The sequence below is a fragment of the Leucoraja erinacea genome, chromosome 24, assembly GCF_028641065.1.
Source record: "Leucoraja erinacea ecotype New England chromosome 24, Leri_hhj_1, whole genome shotgun sequence".
Taxonomy (NCBI): domain Eukaryota; kingdom Metazoa; phylum Chordata; class Chondrichthyes; order Rajiformes; family Rajidae; genus Leucoraja; species Leucoraja erinaceus.
Window position 1 is genome coordinate 12095118 of NC_073400.1, and position 14725 is coordinate 12109842.

The window sequence follows — 14725 nt, forward strand, 5'->3', positions numbered from 1 at the left end:
GATGTCAATGATTTCGCTGCAAGCCTCTTGTATTGTACTTCCGGTGGCGCTGGTGCCAGCAGCCTCCACCTACAGCCCGGTATCTTTTTGTTTTTTTTGTTTATTTAGTTATGTTAAAGTGTGTTTTTTTGTGTTTTTTGGTGTTTTTATGTGGGGGAAGAGGGCACGGTGCGGGGGATACCGTACTTCAGCCGCTTCCTGGTGAGGACGCGACTATTATTCGAGTCGCGTCCTCGCCCCCCCCCCTCCCCCCACAGCGGCCTACCTACCTGGATTGGCGCGGCCTTTCCTGCCGGGATCGACCGGAGCTCCAGCAGCGGCGGGACAGCGCTGAAACATCGCGGGGCTGGCAATGCCTTACCGGGGGTCGCCGTCTGGAGCCCAGAGTGCCGGACCTGCTGCACCGACATCATGGAGCTGCGGTTTGCAGAGCTCCCAACGTGGGCGGCGCTGACTACAACGCGGGGTCCTGCGACTCTGCCCAGCTCGGCCAGCGGACTCAGGAGCTGCAGACTCCGGCAGCGGGAGGCGGCTGATCAGAAGGTCCGGGCCGCTGAGGAGGAGGCTGCTCACCGTCGGGGTTCGGCGTCGGCGTTCTACCAGCCCGGCGTGAGGGCCTGAACATCGGGCCACCCGGGGCGGCGACTGCGGGTGCTCGGAAGGCCCCGTCCACGGATGAACACGGAGGGGAGGCTGGCTGGACTATGGTGCCTTCCTCACCTGGGTGCCATTTATGTTATGTTGTGGACTTTATGTGTTTGTGCTTTTTTAAAAAATTTTAATTCAATTTCAATTTTATTTTTAATATGTTTTATTATTTATTTATTATTTATTTTTATTATTTTTCTTGTGATTTGTTTTTAACGATACTGCCTGTAAGGGAAATTCATTTCGTTGTCTCAAATTGAGACAATGACAATAAATTTGAATACAATACAATACAAGTATGGCTGTTTTTTCTATTGGCAAAGTCACTGACATGTGAATCGAATTAATGGTGAACCCTAGGTAATCCATTTGTGTTGAAGGCGTTAATTGGGATTTAATTAGATGGATAATGAAACCCAGGTGTTCGAACAGCTGTTTCGTGGCTGTTACTGCTTCTTTAGCTAATTCCAATGTTTTCCCAACAATAAATATATCATCCAGATATGCCATTACCATATGTTTTTGTTTTCGCAGTAATGCCAATGCCGGTTTCAAAATTTTTGTGAATAACCTGGGTGCTGAAGTTAGCCCATTTGGTAATGCTCTATATTGCCAATGCTATCCCATCCAATTAAATTTCAAATAACATCTGTGGTCACCTCTGATGGGTACTGTATAGTAAGCATCTTTTAAATCTATGCTTGCCATATAGTAGCCTGCTGAAACTAATTCCTTGGCAGTAACAAAGGTTTCCATTTTGAAATGAATGTATTGTACAAATGTGTTTAATGTAGTCAAATCGATGATGATGCAGCAACCACCATCCTTGTTTTTTATGAAAATATTGGACACAAAATCCTGTGGTTCGTGTTTGGTGTGTTCAATTACTCCTTTTTTATGTAGTCGTTGTAGTTCAGTACGTGCTTTAGATGTTTCTATGCCTGTAAGCACGAACGTTCGGTTCGGTGCATGTTGTACCGGAGGGTTATGTTTTAGTATGAACTCTATTGTATAACCCTGGATACTGCTTAGAATGTGAGTGTTTAGAGTTATTTCATTCCATGCATGCAAATAATACCGTAACCTTCCCCCAACTTTAGTGCTCCTATTCATTTTCGAGGAACCAGACCCACCTCCCTCCATGGTTACCAGTGGTGGTTGAGTTACTTCCTTGTTGTTCTCGGAGGATGTTGAAGCGTTGTCGTTTGGGTCTGTTGGGTTGGAGGCTGGCGTTTTCTCCCGGGTGGTCGTCCTGGGCCATGCCCTAAAAAAGACTGCTGTTGGGTGCTCCTGGTTTTAGCGCTCCCTGCGCGATATGTTGCCCCTCTGGGAGGTCCGTAGGGTTTGTATCTCTTCCCAAAGTATGTCTTGGTGGCTGCTTTTATAAGCCCTAGTGCTTTAGACTCTTCATCGAGTTGTTTGACTTGTTTCGGCAAGTCCCCTCCAAACAATAGCATTGGCTGTTTTGAGGTGCCTGGTTTGCAAAGGCTGGCAAATTTGGGGTCCAATGTAGGTTGTATAGCACTTTTCCGAATATAATTGAGTTCGTACTGTGAATTGCACAGTAGAGCCAGTGCATCCTTGTGGTCTTGATTCATGTCTGATTCTTTTAAAGTTCGGGCAAATGCTGTGATTCCCGCCGTCAATACCTTGAGCACGTTTTGGATTTTGAGATCAGTATTGCAGATACCTGTCCCCATATGTATACACTGGTTAACACTAGGCACTTGCAATGCCTTGCAGTTACCTGGGGGTAAATGCCGTGCAATGGCGTCAGACATAGTCTTTGTCTGTAGTTTGTTACTAGACAAATAGTCCACACTGCCTGCGATTTTGGGCTCCAGATCTTCCCCGGTTAGGTCTGGCTGGAAGAATTGGTTCACCATATCCAGCATGATTTCTTTCACCCCAAGGCTACTGGGGGTATGTGGTTCTGTGACCCGTTCAGAGTCTACCCAGAACAGATCCTCCGTGTTCTCCTCTGACGAGGAGGAGACACTATGCAGCCACTGTGGGGCTTATTGGGTGCCCACTGTGGCTAGCCTCCCTCTCCCGGAGTCTGCCACTTTGGAGGATCTCCTGGAGCAACCGCTCTAATCGGCCCCCGTGCTCCCGGGCACTGGCTGCTCGCGGCTGCAGGCGGTCGAACCGGCTCCAGTGCTCTCGGGCACTAGCCGCTCCCGGCTGCTCGTACTGCCCCGTCCGCTCGAACCGGCCCCGGTGCTCACGGGCAATGGCCGCTCGCGGCTCCTCAAAGTCCGACTCATCTGAGTCCGGCATTCGTGGGGTCTTTCTCTTCGGTTTCCCGCCCGGCCGAGAAGTGGATTTCGCCGTAGCGGGAGCGAAGTCGGGCACAGCTGACTCCAATTCAGAAGATTCCCGTGCCGTCGGCTGCTGCTGTTCCTGCTGGCTGTCCGCAACTCCACGGTTCTCCCCCTCCAGCTTCTTCGCAGCCTTTCTCCTCGTTACTCTGTCCATCTTTCACCTAAAAATAAGTCGAAAAACGCAGAGTCCCTTACCTGCTGTTGTCGGCTTTTAAATACTGCCGCTTGAGGGAGACGGCCTCTCCCGTGCTGACTCGTTGCATAGCGTGAGGCGATAATGACACGCATGCGTCCTGGCAGGGTTCATCACGAAGTCCCTCACGTGACTCCGAAGTAAAATGGTCAATTACTACTAGAATGTACTCATAACCCCCTTTGCTCTTTTCCAGATGTAAGAAGTCGATGCAAACCATTTCCAGGGGTGAGTTGGACTTCAGATTGATCATTGGTGCACGCACATGGACTGTAGGCTTCTTCTGTTTGATGCAACTGCACTTCTTTGTTACATAGTCCTCAACACACCTTTTCATGTAGGGCCAGTAAAACCTCTCCCTGGCGAGGTGAAGAACTCTTTCCATGCCCACGTCCCATGTTGTCGTGGAGACGCTTTAATACGGGTTGGTATTTCAGAGGCAGTACTAATTGTTTCCTATCTGTTGTTCTACAGTACAGCAATCCATCCTCGATGTGCAACCTGCTCCACTCATGCAGAAGCTTGCATGCGGTTCCTTTCACAGTTCTTCTGATGTCGTCTGTCAATTTGCTGTTCATCTCTTTGAGCTTTAAGATCTCTCCTATCTCGGGATCTTCTCTTTGAGCTTGAACCAAATCGTCATGCCTAATGCTGTGTAGAGGGGCGCAGGGCTGTAGGACAACATCTTGAGAGGATACAGCAAGAGCGGCTATCCATGCCACATCTTTCCTCTGAGCTGCTTGACTTCCTTCCCAAGTTGCATTCACCACATCCTGCGACAACTCCTCTGTGCACGTTGACATGTACTGGTCAATATCAAGAGGGACTCAGGACAGAGTATCTGCGTCCGTGTTGACTCTTCCTGGTCTGTACCTGATGTCAAAATGGAAGTCTGACAGTTCTCCCACCCACCGGTGACCAACCGCATTGAGTTTGGCAGTGCTCATGATGTAAGTAAGTGGGTTGTTGTCAGTGAAGATGGTAAAGTGTGGAGCATAAAAGAGGTAGTCCCTAAATTTCTCGCACACTGCCCACTTAAGTGCAAGGAACTCCAACTTGCTACTATGCATATGGTAGTTCCTCTCTGCAGCTGTCAAAGTCCGTGACCCATACCCAACGACTCGCAGCTTTCCCTCCTGTTGCTGGTAGAGAACAGCTAGACCTTGCTCCGATGCATCGGTATGCAGGACGAAAGGCATGTCGAAGTTTGGGATATACCAACACTGGTGGATGTGTCAACATGTCAATCAGGTCTCTTACTTTAATGTTCAGCAGTCCATTGTATGGGTGCCCTGGATGACAGTTGGGGTCCCTTGGCTTTACCTTGTCGAGGCTGGACTTGAATTGGGGATTTCCCTTGGAGCATCTCATACAATGGCTTTGCTATCTTTGAGAAGTTTTGAATGTACGACCTGTAGTAACTGAGAAAGCCGAGAACCCTTCTCAAATCACCTACGGTCTGTGGTGTTTTGTCTTTCAAAGCCAGCACAGCATCCAGGTCCTTGGGATCAACTCGAATACCGTCAACAGAGACAAGGCGGCCAACATAGCGAACTTCTTGCTTGAACAACTCACACTTTTCAGATTGGAGCTTTACCCCTTGGGGTTGCAAAGCTTGGAGAACCTTGCGGACCACTTCCACGTGATCTTCAAACGACCACGAGTAGCAGAGGATGTCATCGAGGTAGGGTATACAGCACTCATCCCTCAGGGAACTCAACATCTCCTCCATACTTCTCTGGAATGCTGCTGGCGCGTTTGATAGACTAAACGGGATCCTTACCCACTCATAAAACCCCCAGGGTGTGATGAAAGCAGTGAGATGACGTGAACTTTCAGCCACAAAACCCTGGTGGTAGGCCTCACCCTGGTCAAGGATGCTAAACCACGAGTACCCACCCAAGGTGTACAGCAAGTCTCATATTCGAGGCAGTGGGTGTCTATCCGGCACTGTTTTCTGATTCAATAGACGATAATTTATGCAGAGGCGCAGTGTTCCGTCTTTCTTCCGCACACACACAACTGGAGCGGCATAGGAGGACTTAGATTTCACAATCCATCCATTGACAAGGAGGTCTTGAACATATTCCTTTACCTCTCTCAACAACGGTTTTGGTATGGACGCGTATGCTCTCTGCACAGGAATGTCATCTTTCAGATTTATTACCATTTGCAGGCTTGGGTTGCATCCAATGTCATTTTCATCTCTGGCAAAGGCTTTAGACTCCTCAAATAACATTTTCCTGTAAACCTCTTTCTGATTTTCCTCCAGGTGATCAAGGTTCACGAGCGGATGCCACAGTGGTGAAGTTGGTTGAGAAAGTTGAGAGGTGACATCGTTGACTGTTGTCATGGATGCCACTTTGCTTGGAGGGTCAGCTTCCACAACCCTTTCAATATGCTGTAAGGTGCCCAGGGCTGTCTTGCGTGGCAAGATAATGTCATGGCTGGTGTTGTTGCCAACAGCAATGGTGACATATGGTTTTAAAGGATTCTGCATTTCAACCAAACCTGCTGCTAGATCTAGCTGATCTAAAGGCTGACTGCCTTCGTCTGATTCGAACAACACCAGACGGCCATAGGAGTTCATGGTTGGGGGAACCCGGCATCTCACCCAGCTGACTTGTCCAGCTGAAACGACCACGTCCTTTGCACCAGTTCTTAGGTGTCCTTGTGGCATGCGTGGCTCCACTGTCTGAATAAAACTCACCACTGCTTCTGCTTCCTCACTTGAAACACTGATGGCATTCTGAAACAACTGTATCAGAGTAGATACTAACCTTTCTGGCTGTCCTTCAACAAGCTGCTCCAGAACATTAAAACCAATCAACGGTCTTTCCATGGTCAAGCTGCTGACTAAGAATGGAACACTGATGGCAAGACTTGGGTCCTCACTCCCAGGTAAGTTGGTCATTATAGGAACCCATCCATCAAAAGGAATGAGCTCTCCATTGACTGCATAAACATTTAGCTCATCCAGTTCCTCAACGATCTCGGACATTGGTCGAAAGTTTAGGTCAGGCAGGTGTAGATCTTTCCAGGCACGGCTGATAATACTAACTTGTGCGCCTGAGTCAAGCAATGCAGTTACCGCCAAACCACTTAGATTACATTGCATCAGAGCCTTCTTTCCTATCATGTTGGCGACAGCTTTACGTTTAGTACATTGTGGTTCAAAAGAGAACTGAGAAGATGATTTGCTTTGCTTGTCATTGTACTGTGTGCTCACTACTTCTGAAGTAGTGGACAAAGGAAGATCTGTATTGTTGTCATCACAATCAGTTTGAGTTTGGGGACGTTTCTCAGATCCGATTACTGGGCGCCCGGTTCAAGTTTCCCTGACTCTTCTGTTTCTTTAAGCAGCCAACAGCTCTGTGGCCTCCTCCCCACATGAGAAACAATGGTTACAGTCTGGGCGGTTTTGTTCAACACATTTTGGACAACCGTATGGTTTATCTCTCTTGGGTCTCATTTTATTTTGAGAATATTGGTTCATCACATCTGTTAGTTGTGGCTTAATTTGTTGTTTCATGGCCTAAATCATGCTTGTGAGCTCATCTACTTTGGCTGTAAGCTCTTTAATTGGGTCTGTCTTTACTTTTGGCGTTGTGCTCTCTTGCTTGCTGCACTGTTCTTTTCCTGTATTAGGCTCAAACTGCACCATGTGCATGTACTGCAGCCTGCCGACGAAAAGCACCTATCCTCTTTTGTCTCTCACTTTCTTCACTGGTGATTCTCATTGCATGGCACAGTATTGTCTCATCACTTACTTCGCCACTGGACAAGAGAGGTTTTATTTCTCTGCGTATGTCACTGTGTTTGTAGCCTAATCCCTGGTAAACTGTATGTAGGAAGACATCTTGAACAGTAGCTGCACTGTATTTTATGCCTGCGTCTGACAGTTTTGATGTGAATAGGACACGTTGCTTCAAACCTATGACACGATAGAGGAATTGTTGTGGTGTCTTGTTCTCATCCTGTTTGGCACATATTAACTCTTGGAATAACTGTACTGTTTTTTTTTCTCTTAGTTGAATACAAACGAAAATACATATAAAATTAAAAATTATTTACATTTGAATTCCTGCCAGATTTTACCAAATAAATTAAATCAATGTGGTCACACCGTCTCAGGTGTGCCACAAGAGCATTTATAGTCACATTTATTTAAGAAGTCATATTTTCTCTCCCGATACTTATAACAGAACAACCTCCTGATAACCGTGCTGTTTTACTTATCCGTTAATCTTCTTTGTTAGTTCTTGTGCGTTTTTGTATGCTTCTGGATCAGTAAAAACGCGTTTCAAATTCTTGTAAGTAATCCTCATTTTTGCAGGGTAAATTATCCCATATTTTAGGTTTGGGATTTCTTTCAGGATCTGTCTTGTCTTTGTAAACAGGTCCCATTTCTTAGCCACTTCCGCTGGATAATCTCTAAAAAATCGAGCAATTTCATCTTCAAACATCAGATTTATTGCGAATGGAATTTTTTTCATAATGTCTTCCAGAGCAGAGATGTCATGAAAATTCACTATGATCTGTCTTGGGGGGGCTCCTGGCCTCGATTGAGCTCTTCAAACCCGGTGTGCAACATCTATTTTCGGTTTGTCAGGCAGTTTGAATACTTGTTTAGGTATATTGGCAGCGAACTCCCAGGAATCCATTCCAGTCTACTTTCCCTCTATCAGTCCAACTAGCGTTAAATTCTGCCATCTTGATCGGGCTTCCAAATCAAGGCATTTGTCAGTCATTTTAGCCAGTTGCCCTGAGACACGACCTTGGTCTTTCCTCATTCACTTCATCTCTTCAGACATTTCCTTCATCGCAGTTTCCATTTCTTTCATAGCAGTGCTGTATGCTTCAGTGGTATGAAGAACATAGTCCAAATTTTCATTGCATTCCTTTTCAACCCGTCCGATTTCTGCACTTAAGTCGGTCTCAACTTCATCAATATGTTTCCTTAGAGTACCGACTGCCTCAATAACTTCCCGATTCCCGAGCTTCATATTTATAGTCAGACTTGTATCCAGTGCAGAAATCTCGTGTAGCATCTCAGCGAAGTCTTTTGTTACCGAAGCTCTTATAGATTGTTGCATTTGTTCCATTTGTTTTTCCATTGTAGCCATTTCAGTAGCTAATCTTTGAGCTTCAGTTTCTTCTTCAGAGCTTTCTGATGTTGTTTGCAGAGTTTTACCCAGCTCTTTAACACAGCGTTTGTAAGAGGTCTTGTAGTAGGTCTTTGGGGAAGATTCTTCTTTCTCATTTAAAAGTACCGTTATTCCCCGTTATTTAGCGGCGATTTCTGATGATGTCACTTATGTAACGCTAGGCATCTCCGGTGAGTATTTTTAGATCGGTCCCATCTTCCTAATCGTCTTTTTTAGCGATTAACGCATTTGTCAGGAGCGGAGCTGAATGCTGCGCCTCTCACAACTGCATGGCTCCACCAGAAGTCTCCAATAATAGATTCAAGAAATATTGCAAGGAAACAAACTTTTCAAAGTAAAATGGAATATATTTATTAGAATAACAATAGGTAAATCTTAATTGTATATTAATTGGAAACAACAATAGATAAATCTAGTTAAAATATCTGTAGGAGCAGTGCTGTTATTGTGATTTTTTTTTCTGCAGATTGCAATACCTTAAAGAGAACATTAAGATTTGAGAAAAATATGTTAGCTGCTAAACGCTGGTGTGAGACTAAAGACGATTAAAGATTTGCTTCTTCAGTTTCTTCTTCAGAGCTTTCTGATGTTGTTTGTAGAGTTTTACCCAGCTCTTTAAGAGGTCTTGTAGTAGGTCTTTGGGGAAGATTTCTCTTTCTCATTTAAAAGTACCGTTATTCGCCGTTATTTATCGGCAATTTCTGATTACGTCACTTACGCGACGTCAGGCATCTCCGGTGAATATTTTTAGATCAGTCCCATCTTCCTACTCGTCTTTTTTTGGTGATTTAACTCATTCGTCAGGAGCGGAGCTGAATGCTGCGCCACCGGAAGTCCCCATTAATAGATTGGAAACGACAATAGGTAAATCTAGTTAAAATATCTGTAGGAGCAGTGCTGTTATTGTGATTTTTTTCCTGCAGATTGCAATACCTTAAAGAGAACATCTAGATTTGAGAAAAATATGTTAGCTGCTAAATGCTGGTGTGAGACTGAAGAGGATTAAATAGTTGCAAATTGTGAAGCCAGAGGAAGGAATGTTAATGGAGGCAGGCAGGAGGGGAGAAATAGGAGTGGCCAATAGACTGCAGCCACTGAGTTCCCTTTAACACACACAGGGTGCCATTCTTCCAATGCAAGCATGTCCCAGTCTCGCTGGTGCAGTGACGGTGTCTGCAATACAGATTGTCTCCACAGTATCAGTATGCTTGATGAAGCCAGGTACACGAGCAGAGCAGTCACCAAATGCAGCGCCGTAGCTGTCTGCTTACACACCAATGTCTTTCCAATTCAGTTATTGCAACAGGTTCAATTGTGCTGCCTCTGCCCCTTCACTGCTGCAAGCTCACATGCCCATTGAAGGTGGTGGCATTGCTCCCAATGTGCTCCAATGCAGCATGGTCACTGGCACAGCAACAATGCAGTCGGCACTCTACCATGCAGCATATTGATTTCCCGAAAGCAGCCCACATGCACCAATGTTATTCGGCGCTTCACGCTGCAGTTCCACTGGAGCCAACGTAGCCCAGTTGCACATTTGCCCCTGCTGCTGCAGCCCAGCTGCGTCATCCATGGCCTGAGGCACGAGAGGCCAAGTCCTTGGGAGATGGATAAGTACTTAATTAGTAAAGTCAAAAAAGATTACGGGGAGAGAGCAGAAAAATTCGGTTGAGAGGGAGAAATGAATCAGCCATGATAGAATGGCGGAGATGGGCCTAATTCTGCCCCTATGTCTCGTGGTCTTTATCTTCCCGAGGAGGCAGTTGAACTCAAAGATCTAGGTGCGTAGTATCTCAACCACGGCGCTGATCACGAAGACCATGGCGATTGTGCCGACGATGGATGTTATGCCTTTGAGCAGTCGCCGGTTGACGCGGCGGTGTACCACTGGCTCCTCGGGCGTCTCGAGGTGGAAAGAAGCGACCCTACGCCCATGCACCCAGCAGCGGTAGATGCCGCGGTCGGAGGGCTTCACGTTTTTTATTTGATAGATGGTGCCGCCCGTGGCGTTGCCCTGCCGGTGGGACCCGTTACAGTTGCCACTTCAGGTGATGAAGGTGGAGTCGCAATGCCATAGAACGGGCGTGTGCACCGACGCCCCCGGGCATGTCATCCGGACGTTGTCGAGGATGTCGTGGTATATTGACTGCAGTAGCATTATGCGAGGCTCCGTCCAGTCATATGCAATCTCCCGACCCCACCACCACCACCACCACCAATCGCCAATCTCCAGCAACAGATTGGCTACGATCACCGTTGGTGTTTCATCCTTCTTGCACGGCTCGCGGCACATCTGGTAGTGGAGCTCGGCGCCGCGCCGGGGCAAGGACTGCCCAATGTGCAGCTCCATTAGGCCGCAGGGCAAGGTGGCGCCATTTACCTCCAGCTCCTCTTCCTGGTCAATCTCCTGGCTTAGCTTGGCGTAACAGAAGCCCATCATCTTCTGCTCCCCCATCACATTGCATCGGTCACAGTTCTTCCATGGTCCCCAGCGGGTGTAGAGCCGGACCATGTACCAGGAAGAACCCAAGTTCACCCTCAGGCTCCGGTTTGACAAAATGGTCCCACCCAGCCCTTGGTGGGACACGTAAAGCAGAGACGAGTCCTGTACATCCAACTACTAGGCGGCTAGGGTCGAACCAGCTGACTTGCACAGGTACAGGCCCGTGTCTGAGATCAAGTTGCCAAACCAGACCACGATGCAACCAGTCAGCATGCTCTCAACCGTGCACCTGTAGAAGTTTAGGAGAATGCTCTTTGTCATGCCGAATCTCCGTAATCTTCTCAGGAAGTCGAGTCGCTGATGTGCCTTTTTTTGCAATAGCATCAGTGTGCTGGGTCCAGGAAAGATCTTCTGATATATGCACGTCCAGGAATTTGAAGTTATTGACCCATTCCAACACTTCCCATTGATATAAACAGGGTTGTGTGTCCTCATCCGCCCCCGACCAAAGTGCACAATCACTTCCTTGGTCTTACTGATGTTGAGAGCCAGGTTGTTGTGCTGGCACCTTTTGGTCAGTCATTCGATCTCACTTCTTTCTATACTCTGTCTCGTCCCAGTCAGTGGTTTGTCCAACCACAGTGGTGTCGTGGGTAAACTTGATGAGCATTATGTCCGTTGACAAGTGTTATGTCCGGCTACGCAGTCATGAGTATAGAGTGCCTAAAGCATGGGGCTGCGCACGCAGTCTTAATAATAATAATCTTTATTGTCATTGTACAAGACAACAAAATTTTGTTGGAGCAGTCCTCCAGCTGCACAGGAATATGAGTATAAAAATACGTTTAAAAAAGAACTATTAAAAAAATTAGACTATAAACATATAGGAGTATGGGCGGGTGTGTGAGAGAGAGGGGTGGAATCAGTGTGGGAGGGGGATAGAGTTCAGTTGTGTCACAGCTCTATGGTAGAAGCTGTTTTTTAATCTTGTCGTGCGGGCGCTCAGTGTCCTGTATCGTCTTCCTGCTGGCAGGGGGGGTGAAGAGGCAGTGTCCAGGGTGTGTGCTGTCTCTAATGATGCCCTTGACCCTCCGGATGCAGCGGGTCCGGTAGATGTCCTCCAGTCTGGGGAGCTGGGTGCCACTGATCCTCTCAGCAGTCTTAATGACGCGTTGGAGAGCTTTCCTGTTCTCTGTGGTGCAGCCAGAGTACCATACTGTGATGCAGTATGTGAGAACTGACTCGATGGCTGACCTGTAGAAGCTCACCAGCAGCTGTTGTGGGAGACGTGCCCTCTTCAAGCACCTCAGGAAGTGAAGCCTTTGAAGTCTTGAGGTGCTCCTGTACTAATTGTTATTGAGGATGAAGTGGTTCCTCCAATTCGAACAGACTGTGGTCTGTGGATGAGGAAGTTGGGGATCCAAGTGCAGAGGGATGCGCAGGGGCCCAATTCCGTGAGCTTGGTGACCAGCTTTTTTTTTTCTTCTTTATTCCCTGGAAAAGAGGCAGGCAGGCGGCTCGGGCAGAAGCCTCCAACGCCTGGCGCCTTGACTCGCGGATGGCCAGCTTGGCCAGGCCCAGGAGCAACCCAACCAAGACATCTTCAGCCCTACCCTCTCCCCTACGCACAGGGTGTCCAAAGATAAGGATGGTGGGTGCAAAATGCAGCCAGAAGGCAAGGATCAGCCCCTTTAGGTATTCAAATAGTGGCTGCAGCCTCACGCACTCCATGTACACGTGGTACGCAGACTCTTCCAGCCCACAAAAGTGGCAGGCGGCTGGCAAATCTGAACCACGAGAGAAACAGGTTGCAGGGAATACCTCGGTGCAATATCCTTCACCCCAGGCCCCCAATGTAGAGGGGGAGAATCCCTGCGTAGGGGGTCCCCCACCAGGGGACCCTGTCGCGACCAGAAGGCAACACCGACCGCCAATTGGTGTCTGGACGGTGTACCAGGGCGAGGAAGTGCAGCGTGTGGAGGAGGAGCTTGTACAGGACGCGTCTCCCTGCGTCTCGGAGGGAGATGAAGGGTGTCGAGAAAAGGCGGATCAAATTGAGTGGGACCGGATCCCGGGATGGATTTCGGCGCCTAGGTCCGATGAGTACTTCCGGCTGAGCGGGGACTTGCTCAACCACAAGTACTCCACACGTTTGAGCCCCGCCAGACACCCGGTGGGGCGGAAAAGGACGGGCTGCTCTCATGCCCGGGCCACGTAGAACCATGCCCGTCAACTTCCTCCAAAGTAGACTATTGAATGGCTCCACGCAGATGATGTACAGTTGGCCTGAGATGGGGCATCCCTGAGGTGGTACTCTGTGGAAGGGAATGGGGGCCGTCAAGGATCCATTGACTTTAACGAGGCACTCTGCGATGGCGTATAAAAGCCAGATCCAGGACACAAAATGCGGTCCTCAACAGATACTCGTGATCCACCCTGTCGAAAGCCTTCTGGTCGAGGGAGAGAAAGGCAGTGGGTCTCCTGAGCCAGTTGGACCAGGTCCCGGACCAGATGGATATTGTCCTGGATGGACCAGCCTGGGACCATGTCAGAGTGGTCAGGGTGGATCATTTGGGCCAGCACTGGGCCCAGACGGTTTGCCATTGCCTTGGCAAAGACCTTGTAGTCGGTACAGAGAAGGGAGACTGGGCGCCAGTTTTTTAGACGGCGGAGATAGCCCTTGGGCAGAAGGATCACGACAGCCCTTCGCGAAGACAGGGGCATCTCTCTGGTCGCCAGGCTCTCCCTCAGTACCTTGGTGTAATATCCTCTGGTTCAGTGACAGAGGAGTCATCATCAGCGAGCAGCTCCACTAACTGCTGACGGACTCCCCGCCACTTCTCCAGCGAGTAGTAGAAGGGTGAACCGCGGTCCAAATCGTGGAGCAATTGGATCCTCAACCTCACGTAGGCGCCTCAAGATTGCTCTAACTGTAGCTCCTTCAGCGCGTCCTTCTTCTGGTATTCCCTCCAGAGAATCGTGTCCCTGACCGTCTGACTTGGATACGAATCCAAATCGAGCAGCTCGCTTCCGAGCTGTCTGATCATGGAATCGCGTCTTTTGGTCGACCCGCTATGTACTTCTGACAGAAACTCTGGATGTGGGCCTTGCCCACGTCCCACCATAGCTGTAGGGAGTGAAATCCCCCCCACTTCCCCTTTCAGGTATTCCAGAACCTCTCAAACGAGTCCTGGAAGCGACGATCCTCCAGCAGCCGGATGTTAAAATGCAGTACGTGGACCCTCCCCTCCTCCTGCGCAGCGGGGTAAACTCCGCCCACACCAGGTGGTGGTCCGAGCACGGCACCGGCAGCATGGAGGCCGCCGAGACGCGGAAGATGTACGCCCGAGAAATGTACAGGCAGTCGATGCAAGACCCACCCCCTTCTGACCTGGAGACGGCCCTAGAGTCGGGGTGGAGGTTCTTCCAGGTGTCTACCAAGTCAAAGGAGCCCACGAGCTCCTTCAACTACTTCTCCGACTCCTGACCGGAACGGTCTCCTTCCTCGAGGGTACAGTTGAAATAACCCCCGAGGATCACGCAGTCACCAGGGTCGATGGAGTTCAGCAGGGCAGACACCTCCCAGAACAGGCGCGTCTGCAAAACAGCGAGCTTGGGGGCGTACACGTTGACAAAATGCAACGGCACGCCATCCAGGTGCACGGCCAAGTGAAGCAAGCGGCCTGGCACCAGTTCCTGGACCTTTAGGATCTCAGGCCGGAAATTCGGGGCCAACAAAATGGCCACCCCACAGGAAATGGAGCTGAGGTGGCTCATGAAGATCTCGCCACCCCACTCCAGGTGGACTTGTCTCCTGGGGTGGTGTGGGTTTCCTGCAGGACGCTCACTGCATATTTCCCATCCCTCAGGGTTGAGAGATGGTTAAACCTGCGGAGAGGCGTTCTGCTGTAACAGTAAAATTAAACGAGAACTTACCAGTTTGAAGTTT

The 14725-nt window shown here is 48.8% G+C and overlaps 1 pseudogene; it reads right to left on the bottom strand.

Moving 5' to 3' along the window:
- Positions 1-7858: 7858 nt before the first annotated feature.
- LOC129708532 (protein FAM187B-like) lies at positions 7859-11022 on the bottom strand (annotated as a pseudogene).
- Between the last annotated feature and the right edge of the window lie 3703 nt (positions 11023-14725).